Source organism: Taudactylus pleione, unplaced genomic scaffold, assembly GCF_031769625.1.
Source record: "Taudactylus pleione unplaced genomic scaffold, aTauple2 ptg000037l, whole genome shotgun sequence".
Taxonomy (NCBI): Eukaryota; Metazoa; Chordata; class Amphibia; order Anura; family Myobatrachidae; genus Taudactylus; species Taudactylus pleione.
The window spans coordinates 11,352,145-11,367,922 of NW_028284439.1; the positions used below are offsets into that span (position 1 = coordinate 11,352,145).

Sequence of the window (15,778 nt, forward strand, 5' to 3'; positions counted from 1 at the left end):
ATGTCTTTAGTTCCTGCAGTTTTGTCTTCATCAAGTGAAATGCATGCTCAATCGGATTCAGGTCAGGGGATTGACTTGGCCTTTGCATAACATTCCACTTTTTTAGCCTTAAAAAACTCTTTGGTTGCTTTTGCAGTATGCTTCGGGTCATTGTCCATCTGCACTGTGAAGCGCCGTCCAATGAGTTCTGAAGCATTTGACTGAATATGAGCATATAATATTGCCAGAAACGCTTCAGAATTCATTCTGCTGCTTTTGTCAGCAGTCACATCATCAATAAATACAAGGGAACCAGTTCCACTGGCAGCCATACATGCCCACGCCATGACACTACCACCACCATGCTTCACTGATGAGGTGGTATGTTTTGGATCACGAGCAGTTCCTTTCCTTCTCCATACTCTTCTCTTCCCATCACTCTGGTACAAGTTGATCTTTGTTTCATCTTTCCATAGGATGTTGTTCCAGAACTGTAATGGCTTTTTTAGATGTTTGGCAAACTCTTCCTATTTTTGTGGCTTCACTCTTGTGAAGTCTTTTCTTGATTGTTGACTTTGACACATATACATCTACCTCCTGGAGAGTGTTCTTGATTTGGCCAACTGTTGAGAAGGGGTTTTTCTTCACCAGGGAAATAATTCTTCTGTCATCCACCACAGTTGTTTTCCGTGGTCTTCCGGGTCTATTGGTGTTGCTGAGCTCTCCGGTGCGTTCTTTCTTTTAAAAATGTTCCAAACAGTTGATTTGGCCACACCTAATGTTTTTGCTATCTCTGATGGGTTTGTTTAGATTTTTCAGCCTAATGATGGTTTGCTTCACTGATAGTGACAGCTCTTTGGATGTCACATTGAGAGTCGACAGCAACTGATTACAAATGCAAATGTCACACCTAGAATCAACTCCAGACCTTTTACCTGCTTAATTGATAATGAATTAACGAGGGTATAGCCCACACTTGTCCATGAAATAGCTTTTGAGTTGCTAGTCCCATTACTTTTGGCCGCTTAAAAAGTGGGAGGCACATATAGAAACCGTTGTAATTCCTACACCGTTCACCTGATTTGGATGTAATTACCCTCAAATTAAATCTGAAAGGCTGCAGTTAAAGCACATCTTGTTTGTTTCATTTCAAAGCCATTGTGGTGGTGATTAGAGGCCAAAATATGAAAATTCTGTCAATGTCCCAATATTTATGCACCTGACTGTATGTAATATATATATATATATATATATATATATATATACACATATATATATATATATACACATACACACACACACACACACACACATTACATACATAGTTATGTCCATATATAGTTGGACACTGACAATTTTTGTTATTTTAGCTGTTTACCAAAGTCATAGTTATATGATGAATATGGTTTTATTTATTTGGTCTTTTGATTTATGCCACTGGTGTTTCTGACAGTATCAATGTCCCAGGCACTGTGCGTGTTCTTATGGTCCTTCTCTGGAGGACGAGTTTCAGCTGCATGTTGATTTGGCTGCTCTCCGCCTCAAACGCAGCCAGGTCTTTCCTTGCGATAGGGACCATGGGGGGCAATTTATGATGTGAACCTGTGATGCGGCTCATAACAACAATGTCCCGGGCGCTATGCGCGTTATTCATATGGTCGGGCACTGGAGGACTAGTTTCAGCTGCACGTTGATTCGTCTGCCGCCTTCAGGGATCTTGTGGAGGACACAGACACGGTTTCTTTTCCACCCATGTCTTGATGTGTTTGGCCTTGCTGCCATAGATTAGTGTGCTGCGAGAGTCTTCATATGCACTTTCCACAGGGCTGATATGTGCAATCATGACCGGTCTGGTGTTGCCACTCAGTACGCCCTTTAACAGCCTGGTAATCTTGCTGTTCCAATAGTTGATATGGCTGTCTGGTTTCCCACATAGCGCCATAATGCAATTTCTGAGGACAAGAGGGGTGCAGTTGATTTAACCACCTTCTTTAATTGTCTGGCCACTGTTCTTAGTCTGGCTTGCTAATAACGCCAGGTCTACCATGTACAGCCTGCCTGTGCACACTCCATCATTGCCCATCTGCTTTACAGTGACCTGTAACACTGCATGGGAGCAGGATGAATTCTTATTGGCGACCGTGGCTGCTTGAAAGTGCCGCTTAATCCCCGTCTTCTGCAAAGCCATGGCCTCTTCAGGACTGCTAGGGAAGAATTCAGCAATCCCTTCTATTTTGGTATTGCCATAGGGATAATCTCTGAGGGCCATATACACAGAGGAAGGTCTTAGCAGATCCCTGACATTTTCATTGTAGATCTCAACATAGGGCAATGACACAGCAAAGTTCTCTCTCCTTCCAATCTCCTCAATGGCCTTGAACAGGTCCTTCAGGGCGCAAAATATTACTCCGGGCTCGCGATCCTTACCCATCATAGTAAACGTCTTCCCTTTGCCTGTTGGGCCATAGGCAAATATGGCAGCAATGTAGCAGAAAATTATATCACCCACTAAGTTCTTCAATGTGGAAAGATACACATGCTCCTGGGTAGCTGCTTGAACACTTCATCAAACGTAAATGTTCTCTCTCTTGTCCTGTTTGAGCACAGGACGTCATAAGGATCCTCGCCAGCAACAGCACTGTCAACTGTCTAAGCTGATATGTTATGTATTGGGCACGGTTCTTAATCTCTGTATAATTAAATGGACAGAGATTAAATGGCAGACCGACAGTCATTTGATGGTCTATAACATGGTTACTTTTCTACTTCATGTCATCTCCAGATCCTTAATTCAGTGAAGAGGAGCAGAGTTTGAGAACCTGTGCACTAGTCTACATATCCCATAGTTTGCTGCTGAGCTAACTTACCACACAGAACAGACAATGTTTGTTAATACAAATAGATGACTTACTAGTGAAGTCTGAGTTCTAAGCCCAGCAGCCCAGCTTTTCATCTCTGAAAGGAAGAGGGTGAGCTAAGGAAACGAGAGAGCAGACCAGGGGACAAGCACCACAGGGGTAAATCACGACAGGGAGAGAGGAGACCAGGCACAGGCGTGACCAGTGCACCGCAGTTAGGTGGTGAGGTGACTGACAGTGGCAACTGCGACTGGTTAGACCCGTGCGGCGGCAGCCGCTAACCTAGCACAATGTAAGTTTTTAATACAGATTCAGTGGCTGGCGTCCTTAGGCAGTTGCCTAAAGTTGCCTAATGATGGCGCCGGCCCTGTGGATACCTTGACTAGGATCGGAATCGGTATGATTTCCTGGCAGATTTGCCTAACCCTCGCTTCCTGCACCCTAAACCTAACCCTCCCTGGGTGGTGCCTAACCCTAACCCACCCCGGGAGGTCCCTAAACCTATCCTCCCATCCTAAGAGCTATTCCTCATACTTACCTTCGGAATGCCGACGTCAATATCCTGATATATTCGGGATGGCGACATCAGCATTCTGATGGGCGTCAGGATTCCGACGTCAGTATATTGACGTCTGGGATCCTGTCCGCCGTCATCTTCATTTGATCCCCTAGGATCTGCCTGATCACTGTTACATGATGCACAACAGATGCTCTAAAAGTTATTATTTTTTTTTCTTTTTAATCAACTAGGAGATTATCTCCAAGAACGGTCTCTAACAAACAACGAGCTCAAAGGGGCTAAGTAAGATTTTCTATATTGCTGCTTTGAATTTCTTTCTTACATATGTGAACAATGCAAATTTAGGCAGAAGTTGTATCAATCATACTTGATCTGTTAGATTCATTGGCATTTATAAAGCTTAAAAAAACACATTTTATTTATTATAAATTATACTGGGCATCTGAGTAAGCATTGTGGGAAATGCAATTCAGCATGAACTGAACTGTCGGAGTCTGCCCATCCTTGATCTAGAGATATGTGTACATGTAGAGATATGTAAACAGTAAGAGAGAACACGTATCATTTCCTGATATCTAGTTTTGCTTGGGGATATAAACATGACACAATTAACCCATACACAGTAGCTGTTCACTTCAACAGCAGCTAGTGAGTTCATGTAAGTAGGCTCAAGCACAGGGGATGAGCCATTCTGATATATGTACCCTGTTATTCTTTTATACAAGCTACCAGAAACCAGTAAATGTATAAGTTGGGTGAAAAAAAAATTTTTTGTTCAAAAACATTGATCACCAAGATAAAATATCACTAATGAAAAAGTTATCATCAAGAGAAGTGGCAGATTTTTACATTCCAATTTTGCTGCCTGCCAATGTTTGCTCCCAGAAACAACTTCCTCAGTCACACATTTTACTAGGAATTGGGAGGGATGGAGGAGGGCGACCTGCTGCATCGGGAGATCAGGGGATTTTCCAAAATTCTGGGACAGCAGTTCAATATGGCCTCAAGTAGTTCAAGGTAGTCTTGTCACCATGTCGTCATGTTGTCTCAGGTCTTCCATATTGTTTTTGGTGATTTGAGACAACTCTGCTTGATCCAGTAGGACCTAGTATGGATAATGATCGTGTGGTGGACAATAAAGCATTGACATCTGGCAGACAGGGGAGATCCGTTTTGGTGACCCATTCCATTGTGGATATCTGGATGTAATCAGCATGCCGCTGGACTATATCCTGGTGCTGAAATCCAGACAGCAGTCAGGATCCCGGCTCCAGAATACCGACCGCTGGCATGCCAAAGGTAAGTATCGGGGGTTAGGTTTAGGGTTAGGCACTAAGGGGTTAGGGTTAGCCACTAGGGAGGGAGAGATTAGGGTCAGGCACTACGGAGGGAGGGTTAGGGTCAGACACCTTAGGGTTAGGCACTATGGAGGGTGGGTTAGGGTCAGACACCAGGGAGGGAGGGTGGGTTAGGGTCAGGCACCAGGGAGGGAGGGTGGGTTAGGGAGGGTGGGTTAGGGTCAGGCACCAGGGAGGGAGGCTGGGTTAGGGTCAGGCACCTTTAGGGTCAGGCACCAGGGAGGGAGGGTGGGTTAGGGTCAGGCACCAGGGAGGGAGGGTGGGTTAGGGTCAGGCACCAGGGAGGGAGGGTGGGTTAGGGACAGGCACCAGGGAGGGAGGGAGGGTGGGTTAGGGATAGGCAATAGGGAGGGAGGGATCAGGCATCAGGTAGGGAGGGTGGGTTAGGCACCAGGGAGGGTGGGTTAGGGTCAGGCACCAGGGAGGGTGGGTTAGGGTCAGGCACCAGGGAGGGATTTAGGGTCAGGTACCAGGGAGAAAGGGAGGGTGGGTGGGGTTAGGGTCAGGCACCAGGGAGGTAGGGTGGGTGGGTTAGGGTCAGGCACCAGGGAGGGTGGGTGGGTTAGGGACAGGCACCAGGGAGGGAGGGTGGGTTAGGGACAGGCACCAGGGAGGGAGGGAGGGAGGGTGGGTTAGGGATAGGCAATAGGGAGGGAGGGATCAGGCATCAGGTAGGGAGGGTGGGTTAGGCACCAGGGAGGGTGGGTTAGGGTCAGGCACCAGGGAGGGTGGGTTAGGGTCAGGCACCAGGGAGGGTGGGTTAGGGTCAGGCACCAGGGAGGGTGGGTTAGGGTCAGGCACCAGGGAGGGATTTAGGGTCAGGTACCAGGGAGAAAGGGAGGGTGGGTGGGGTTAGGGTCAGGCACCAGGGAGGTAGGGTGGGTGGATTAGGGTCAGGCACAAGGGAGGGAGGGTGGGTTAGGGTCAGGCACAAGGGAGGGAGGGTGGGTTAGGGTCAGGCACAAGGGAGGGAGGGAGGGTGGGTTAGGGTCAGGCACAAGGGAGGGAGGGTGGGTTAGGGTCAGGCACCAGGGAGGGTGGGTTAGAGTCAGGCGCCAGGGAGGGAGGGTGGGTTAGGGAGTCAGGCGCCATTTAGGGAGTCAGGCGCCAGGGAGGGAGGGTGGGTTAGGGAGTCAGGCGCCAGGGAGGGAGGGTGGGTTAGGGAGTCAGGCGCCTTTAGGGAGTCAGGCGCCAGGGAGGGAGGGTGGGTTAGGGAGTCAGGCGCCAGGGAGGGAGGGTGGGTTAGGGAGTCAGGCGCCAGGGAGGTATGGAGGGTGGGTTAGGGAGTCAGGCACCAGGGAGGGAGGGAGAGAAGGTTAGCATACCAAACAACAAGTGTCGGTATGCCAGCCCTGTCTGGATGCCGATGTGGTCTCCAAAAAAAGGGGTGTGGTCACACAATAGTGTCCCCAATTAAAATCACACCAGACAGTAGCACAATCTAATTCACATTACACCGCATATAGTGCCCCCGATTCACATTACATCACATAGTAGTGTCCCTTATTCATGTTATGACACACAGTAGTGCCCATTTTACACAATGCCCACATTTGTGCCCCTTATACAAATTGCCCCAAGTAGTAGTGCCCCTTATGCAACACCCCCTTTAGTGGCGCCCCTTATGGAGTGCCCAAGTAGTAGTGCCCCTAAGGCAGTGCCCCCAGTAGTGGTGCCCCTTATGCAGTGCCCCAAGAATAGGTTCCCCTTATGCAGTGTCCCCAGCAGTGGTGCCCCTTATGCAGTGCCCCCAGTAGTGGTGCCCCTTATGCAGTGCCCCCAGTAGTGGTGCCCCTTATGCAGTGCCCCCAGTAGAAGTACCCCCAGTAGTAATGTCCCCTGTAGTAGTGCCCCCTGTAGTAATCAAGCCAGTAATAGTGCCCACAGTACTAATGCCCCTTGCACAAAAAAAACCAATTAAAAATACAATACTTAACTTAAGCCCCGCTCCTGAGTCCGCTGCCGTTTGGTCCAACAGCTCCACGGCACTATGGGAGAGACGTCATGACTTCATGATGTCTCTCCCATAGTGCCACTGCGGAAGCCGGAGCACTGGAGTGAACTCCAGCCTCCGGCTACCGCTGTGTGGAAGCAGCCGGGCGCCCGCTGTTAACAAAATCTCAGCAGGTGCCCGGCAAATGGAGCCTCCCTGCGGCGCCAGGCTGCATGCTGACTGGCCGGGTAAGGTGGGCCGGAGGAGGCGGAACTGGTTCTGCCTCCAAATGGAACTGATGATATGCAGTTCCACCCCAATCCGGCCTACTTTAACCCCTGATTGTGAGCATATTTTAACAGGAGAAATGTGGTGCGCTCTGGGGCATTGCTATTAATTCATCTGAGTATAGTCCTCTCACTAATATGAATCTATATTGTTAAAGTAGTTGAATGACATCTGGGAAAAACTCCTCACTGTATATCAATAGTTCCAACTTTTAATCTGTAGGAAGGGTGTTCTTTAATGTACTCCAAAAAAGTCGATATAGAATCCCAAAGTATTTTATGCTAAGGATGCCTTTTAGTTATCTCCAAGAAATCTCAAAAGGAGGATGTCCATGGACAGTCCCAGGGTGTTAATCTGAAGGGCCATAGTATTGCCAAAGCCAGGAGGCGTGGTCATGCCTCATACCAAATAACGTAAGAAACTAGCATGCACGGGGGGCGGCTTCAGGGGATGGGGGCAAGGGGGCAATCAGTGCCATCATCCTCACTTGTAACACTTCTCTGCCCACTACTTATGCCGCATCAGGCAGTCAGAGGAGACTGCAGCAGCATAAAGTCGCACTGCGACAAGAGACATACACACGGCCACCACTGTGTCCAACTCAGAAGCAGGCTCATAATGTGGGATAAGATTGTGTGTTCAGATGAAACAAATTTAGCTTTTTGGCACAAAAATCAAAACGCTATATGTGGGGCAAGCCTAAAGCTGCCTATTGCTCAGCAAACACAATCCCAACAGTGAAGTATAGGTATGGCAACAGCATGATTTGGGGATGCATTTCCTCACTGAGGACTGGGGGCCTGATTCAGCAAGGAGCGCTATACTGCTAGAACGCATGCACCGCAGTTACTAATATTAGCGGTGAAACGAAAATGTTTGCAATCGCATTGCGATCACAGCTTACCATAATTACGCCCACTTCCCCTTACAAACATCCGTATACTTGGGCAACATAGCAAAATAATCGGAACATTGGACCCATACGCACAGTTAAGGCAGGTCAGACCTCACTCAGGAACTGCTAACTTCAGCACACGCTATGAGCCCTCATGCTGCGTATGGTATTGCAATGGATAATTTATGCACGCCCCTGCAACACCGTCCCAACGCACTGGCACGCCAGCGTTCACCCGACCACCCCGTCCCCCCGTCAACACCCACAAACGGCTCTTATTGTCAATCATTGTGCTCGGGGTTTGCGTAGCCTCTGCAAACGCATTTCCCATCGCTATTGCTAGTTCGCACACTGCAATACATACACATGCGCAATGCGAATTAATCGACCGATTGCGTGCATCTTTGCTACTGCGATCCTTGCTGAATCAGGCCCTGGGTGTCTTGTTAAAACTGTAGGACTGTTGGATGGTGCAATATGTATATACAGGGAGATACTGCAAGAAAACCATCTTCAGTCTGCAAGAAAAAACCATAAACGTGGGAGAAATGTCACATTTCCGTAGGACAATGATCCCAAGTACAAGGCCAAAGCAACACTGGCATGGTTGAACAACAAAAAAAGCTTCAATGTTCTACAATGACCAAGTCAAAGTCCAGATCTCAATCAAATTAATAATCTTTGACACTATTTCAAAATTGCAGTCCACAAGCGTTATCCAGCCAACCTGGAGCAAATCTGCATGAAGGGGCAAAAATCACCCCAAAACAAGAAAAGCTGTTATTTCAGCAAAAGGTGGTTCAACCAAGTACTAGTCTTCAAGGGCTGAATAATGCAAGCAGCACCATGCAGTTTTCATTTGCAAAAAAAAAAATACACACATATACCAGTATATGCACAGTGAAATCTGCAAAATGGTGAAATGTGCAGAATGTTGGAATGGGAACTAATATAATGCCTTTATGAAACCTCTCGTGACACATAGTAGATCAACAGGACAGAAATCCATGAACAGTGAACTATGCCCTCCTGTGCTTTTCTGAGGTGATCAACCTCTCATTTTCTACCAGTTGGTGCAACTTCCTGTTCGTGGCCAGCAGCGCTGCTTCTGCTGAATGCTGATCAGAAAGGACATCTTGTCAAGCATGTGCTGAGCAGCAGCTTACAGCCCCCGCTGCTTCCTGTGTTTAGCAAAGCCAATTGCCAGCAAAGGGACATAAAGTAGGCACATAATGCAGCGGATCTAAAAAAGCTGCAGTGATAGATAATGCCTGGGGATAAGAGAAGAGAGAATAAGCAGCACATAATAGAGGCTGTTCATCAGCCAGTCTGTACAAAGAGATGCAATCTGCAATGTTTTGTTTTCAATACCACATATTTAGCCGGTGTATACAGCAGTTCTTTATATCAGACACTTTATTTTTAGGTTGCTGTGTTTTTTTCCTATTGTGGGTTTGCAGTCTATATTTTATCTTACATTTAAAAAGCACAGCGGCAACAATTCATTCATGGCTGATCTACTTCTCATCAGCATCTGTGCCTGAAATCACTCTCTAATCAGAATAGCTGACACAGATACATTTTGTGCTCAGTTAGATATTTATATGTTTTGCCTAGACTTTAGCACATAGATATAGTACAGTGGTCACAGGCCTCCTACCCACTGAAAATAAGAATCACTAGACAAAAAAATAGCACTTGTGAAATGTGTTTCATTTGCGACCAGCATTTGGCGCTTAACAGCGATAAGCACAGAAAATAGACCTAACGGAACGCAATCCGAACACTACTTAAGGCAACAGTGGGTATGGGGAATATAAAGAAACAAAGCTGCACTAGTATTTACTAATAAATAAAACCCTAGAGAAATGCCAGTGGACATGACTCCTAAAAAAGGAGGCAGATAAAGGCATAGCAGATCTAAATCCACACTTCTGCTCAGTAGTACTTGGTAGGAGAAGGACAGGGATTTCAGCTAAGCAGCAGGTATAGCTGACATTAGAGTGGGGAGGATCCTGAGAGCTCAGTAAACGGAAAATAGACAAGCTACTAGAGGCAGACGAGACACATCCAGTACAATGAAGAGAGCTTACAGCTATACTGCCACCTAGTTATATGTGGTAGTTCAGGGAACTACATCCTATGCTTAACAGTTAACAATCAAGGTCAAGGAAGTGAGAAAGCTCAATGCTATGCATAAGATAGTAGTTCCAGCAGTTCCATCTTCCTTATTGCAGGGGACTATGGAGCTAAGTATAGATATGGCTGTTTGCAAAGGGCGTTTTTATTTTAAGTTTTTTTTTTCCTATCTAAACTTGTGTTTATTTACATTTTATCATGCCACTACAGGTGCCAGTGGGCACAGGTGTCAGGGTATGCTGGCACATGTGGTTCTTGAAGTGCTGGCATGCTCTGTCAGCCATTTTTTGGCTCCTAACCACGCTGGTACATGTAGTAAAACATGGAAAACATTTATTAAATCTATTTTGACCACTATTATCCTGCATCCACTGCTACAAGAGTGCAGGATGAGCACCGCGGCTGGGTGAACATAGGAGGATAATTTACTTTTTTTTGCAGGCCTAAGCCTCCTCCCTCTCCCTCGACCCACACACATTATTATTATTATTTTAAATAGAAAAAAAAACCTAGTTTTTGGCAGGTCTTTTGGCAGTATACTGCTTTATAATATCTGGGGTTTTTACACTCTTAACAGATTAAAACATTGACAGTGATTTGAATTCTCAAATGTTGCTACTCGACAGGATTGTAGCAGTTGTGGCATTAGATCATCTGAGGTTTGCAATCCCACCGTGAAAATGCAATCCCACCCAAAAGAAAACAAATCTGCAGCTTAGTAAATGTTCCCCTATATGTATGACTAGTTCAGATGATAATGTTGACAGAAAATTAAAAAAATAGGAAAGGCAGGTTATAGAGGAAACCACACCTAGAATTCTGTAGTCCATTCTGGAAGCCATATATAGAGAAAGGCATAAACAAATGAAAGATTGTGCAACTTTATATAAGTTTAGTATAATAAACAATTGAATGGTAAATATTGCCATTAGAATGAAAATGGGTTGGGCCAAGGCTACCCAAAATATAGTACCATCATTGTACAATTTGACCATTTAATTGTAGAGATGTCAACAATAAAACATGTTGGTAACAGTTGCAATGTAAATGGAAGATGTAAATAGTTTAAAATAGGAGTTAAAAAGGATATTACGAATTCAAGACAGAAAAGAGGAGAAATAAATCACTGCACCACATTTGTATGATAAATGAGAAGAAATCCCAACAGAGAGAAATCAACTTGCCAGCCTACAGGGAATCATCATTACTCTGCAGGTTTATGATCATTTGGACTTGCGACATTTTTTTTCTGCATCCCATGGGACTGCACTTTATTCAGAAAGTGAGTTGGCCACACAGCGGGAATTTGACTATTACAGAGACTTGGATGACATAGCATGATGTCACAAATATTAATTTCAAGAGCTTAATTGAAGTCCGTGACTGCATTTATATGCATGCTTAATTTCTATTAGCTCACACAGTGCTCTTGGGGAGCTGAATATTGTGCCCGTTTAGACTGGTAATATTTAAACCTTACTAATTGTGACCACTTCTTCCTGAGGACTGTTGCCTTACCCTTAGATTTCTGACATTTCTACTTCTTCATAACTAATTTACAGTACATACAAAAATTTCTTCAGACAAAATTATTGTGTTCACATTACAGCTCTTTAGGTGCATTTAATTGTAGGAACATTTAATATTTGATTTTTACTAGTTTTATTTAATATCTTTCTATTTTTTAATCCATAAAACTTTGATATGTGTTTTCTTTTTTCAACTTCTTCGCTTAATATATTATTTTATTTTCAAAGGCGCTGTAATTATTGGTGTTCTTTAAGAGGTCAATCTGATACAGACTTTCATATGTGCTGCCACCAATAATCTTGTTTTAAAAAAAAATATTTATTAATACATTTATTTTTATTAATTTTATAAAGAGCACCCTAGACTTTGGCTTTTTATGTTATTACTAACAGACTAATAAAATAAGTTATTTAACTTGCAAGCATATTCTCAAATAAAAAACATTGTTCGTGAAATAAAGGAGCAAAAATCCAACAAGATAAAGCAATTATACCATAATTTACGGGCCTAGGCATCAAGTCTATTTTTCATAAAATTATGCAGAAACAAAAGTTTATGCATACATTTATGTATTCCCACTATGTATGCCTATTGCAGGAGATTTCACAGAAATATTCTGCAAAATGCTAGTTAGCACTGCAGACCCCATTATTCCCATTGGAGACTATGGTCTGACCATTATGAACTAAACTCCAAAAAGCAAAGCTTTTCAAAGTTCGGCCATGTTTGATTTATGCCATTCTCAGATGGCATTAACCACTTTATGACTGTGGAAGCATTCAACAGGAGAGGGACCTTATGATCCCTCTCCTGCAGCTGCCGTCCAGCTCAGGAATATGACACTGTACGCATGTGCAGTGTCAGATTTCCAGTTGGGGGGGTTTGTTTGGGGCGGTACACCTGTCAAACCATAACACAGGTGCCCAAAGGCGAACTCAGGGAGGCCACAGGAGGTTTCTGTCCTCCCTGAGCTCGCCATAGGACACCTGCGTTACAGTTTGACAGGTGTACTGCTCTAGTCAAACTCCCCACCTGCCACTGTCCAAATGTGAAAGACTACTCCGTTATGCTGGGAATGTAACTCGCAGGGACAGCGGTTATTGCTACCACTGTCTCTGTGATTTACAGTTAGTACATAGTGGGGAATTTTTGTAAATATCCAAAGATTATTTTCAGGACCACTTCAAGTTCCCAATCCACGCCTGGCCTCAGGACTTACTGGACTCTAGGCAACAATTCATTTTATTTAAGTGTAAAGCTAGTCAAGAGGATTGTCTCTATTACAAATGGAAAAAACATCTTTACAGTATGCCGATTGTAAAATTGTTTTCCTCTCAGCTAAAAGCAAAAGTCACGTATCGTAGCACATTGGAACATTAGCTCTGTGTGTATATATATATATATATATATATATATATATATATATAAAGAAAGCGGCACAATGAGTGGCACTCAGACGGTCTTGTAAATCAAAGGGAAAGAGGAAAAAGTAACTATTTGAGGCACACTGTGTCAAATATATATTAAAAATTTACTTTTATTTAAATTAATTAAGACGAAATGAGGCAAAAATACACTGTATAATCATCATATTTAAATCAAACAGCATAGAATACTAACCAGTAATCACACCCTGTATGGAAATAGAAAGGTGTATTCAAAGTTAATTTTTAATATATATTTGACACATTGTGCCTCGATTAAAGGAGTTACTTTTTCCTCATTCCAATTGAACTTAGCTTTTTAACTGCCTGGGAGCACCTCTGTCAGATACGACAAATTCATCATGTGATCTCTCTTACATTATATTCCCTACAATTTGGAGAACTAATTGTCCTCATTTACTTGTGCTGCGTTCCCCTCTTCCCACCATCCCCTTCCCTTACTTATTGGCCTTGTAAATCAAACAGCAACACACAGTGGTCCAGAGGTCAATGTTTCGAATTTTGCCCCTTCGTCAGGACATTTTGCTTTTTGATTTACAAGCCCGTTTGAGTGCCACTCATTGTGCCGCTTTCTACTAGTATTGGAGTGTAGCACCGTGGCTGTCGACTTGCGGTTTGAGGAGTGCCAATATATACACACACACACATATTATATATATATATATATATATATATATATATATATATATATAGCAAATCCAGCTGCAGCACTCGGAGACTGGTTTCAAGTAGATATATTAAACAGTGTCACAGAGAAATTCCAACGTTTCAGAGCACTGAGCTCCTTTGTCAAGGTGTGACAAAGGAGCTCAGTGCTCCGAAATGTTGGAATTTCTTTGGGACACTGTTTAATATATCTACTTGAAACCAGTCTCCGAGTGCTGCAGCTGGATTTGCTCACTTTGAAGTCACTCTTGCTGAGGGCACCGGAGCCAGTCGACCATTGACTGAGGAGTGCCGGGCCGCAAGGATTTTGTGTGTGTGTGTGCATGTATGTATGTATGTATGTATGTATGTATGTATATATATATATATATATATATTTATTTACTTTTTTCAAGAAGTCAGAAATATTAAATACAAAAATAATGCCTTATATCCCAAATCTTATGCATTAACTGTCATAGTCTCACAGATTCCAATGTAATAGGTAACTATAGGTTAACCAGTAAATCACAGAAGGAGTTGTAAATCATGTTTGCTGGCCCAGGTTGGAACAAATAACCATGGTGTCATAAAATGTGGAATTTCTATTCACCAACATTCCCTGTGTTTGATGTACAAATAAGTATGTGATGCCTGAGGTCCTTGGCACCAATATATAAATTACTTCTTATCTGCTGTTATTATGGCCCCTCTTCTCACCCATACTGGACAATGGATGAACTGGTTTATGACCGCTCCAGGACTGCTGCACTGTGATTTTGATCTTAATTATACATATCGCCTACACACACCTGTGCATGAGAGTGCCCAGTACATTGTATTGTGACATAGATAAGAAAACATGTTTCTTACATACATTATTAACCATGGTCAAACAGTAAGACAAATGCATCTACATAAATTCTATCTAAACATTTAATATATATAATTTAAACCTATTTGATGTATTTCTTTCTTTGAGATGTATATGTATATGTACAGTGTGTCTGAGATAGCAATTAGTGGTGTGTTGTTTCTGGCGATGTCTTTCATTCTCATATTCCTAGAGATATGTTTAATTTTGCAAATTACCACCAGCTGGCTGAGGTGGTTGTGCCCCCCCTATGCGGCCATGAGAAATTGGTTTAATTGGCCACACATTAATCTTCTAACGTAGTTATATCCCAATGCATTTTGAGGCATTTCTTCAAACTAAACTTTCCTTTATTTTACTCTTTTGTAATTTCAGTATACGGGTTGAGTCTCCCATATCCAAAATGCTTGGGACAAGGGGTATTTTGGATATCGCAATATTCCGTATTTTGGAATATTTGCATAAAATAATTAAATATCTTGGGAATGGGACCCAAATCTAAACACAGTATGCATTTATGTATTATATACACCTTATACACATAGCCTGAAGGTCATTGTATACTATATTTTTCATAATTTTGTACATCAAAAAAAGTTTGTGTACATACATGAAATTCATTTATGTTTCATATATACCTTATACACACAGCCGGAAGGTTATTTTATACTATATTTTTAATAATTTGTGCTTTTAAACAAAGTTTGTGTACATTGAACCATCAGAAAGCAAAGGTTTCACTTTCTCTGTCATGCTAAAAATATTCCGTATTTCGGAATATTTGGATCTGGGAGACTCAACCTGTATGTATGTATGTATGTTTTATATATATATATATATATATATATATATATATATATATATATATAATTAGACATTTATATTACATGTCCAATGTATTATATAAATCCCAGCTTTTGTGGCTCATACAAAACATATAGGCCAGGGATGGAACCACATATTAACATCGTGTTTAGGATCATACTGTACAGAATTGTGTTAGCAGTAATCCGATGGTTGCTAAGAGATTGCTAATATCTGCTTGCTGTAATGTGCGAACATTTCGGATTTATGTTTAATAATAGCATATAACAATGGTAGATTTGAGCTAGTTTTTTTGGAGGGACCCCAGAGGAAAACTCCTGTAACAGCAACCTGAACCTAGGCATCACCCACTGTTTGAACCAGCCAATGACCCCCATTGAACTGGAGACGTCCCGCCCCTGGACCAATGGAAGGAGACACAACTTGCCATTATACACACCCAAAATGTAACTGTATAAGAATGGGCTCCCCGATCCAGAGACCAGTAGC

At 43.1% G+C, this 15,778-nt stretch overlaps 1 protein-coding gene and 1 pseudogene across 10 annotated transcripts in view; both read right to left on the reverse strand.

Annotated features, from left to right (window-relative positions):
* The window catches only part of TNIK (TRAF2 and NCK interacting kinase), a 338,050-nt gene that overhangs the window by 85,883 nt on the left and 236,389 nt on the right, over nucleotides 1-15,778 (reverse strand). The gene's annotated exons all lie outside the window — the stretch shown is intronic.
* On the reverse strand, nucleotides 1,688-4,398 carry LOC148538741 (kinesin-like protein KIF19; annotated as a pseudogene).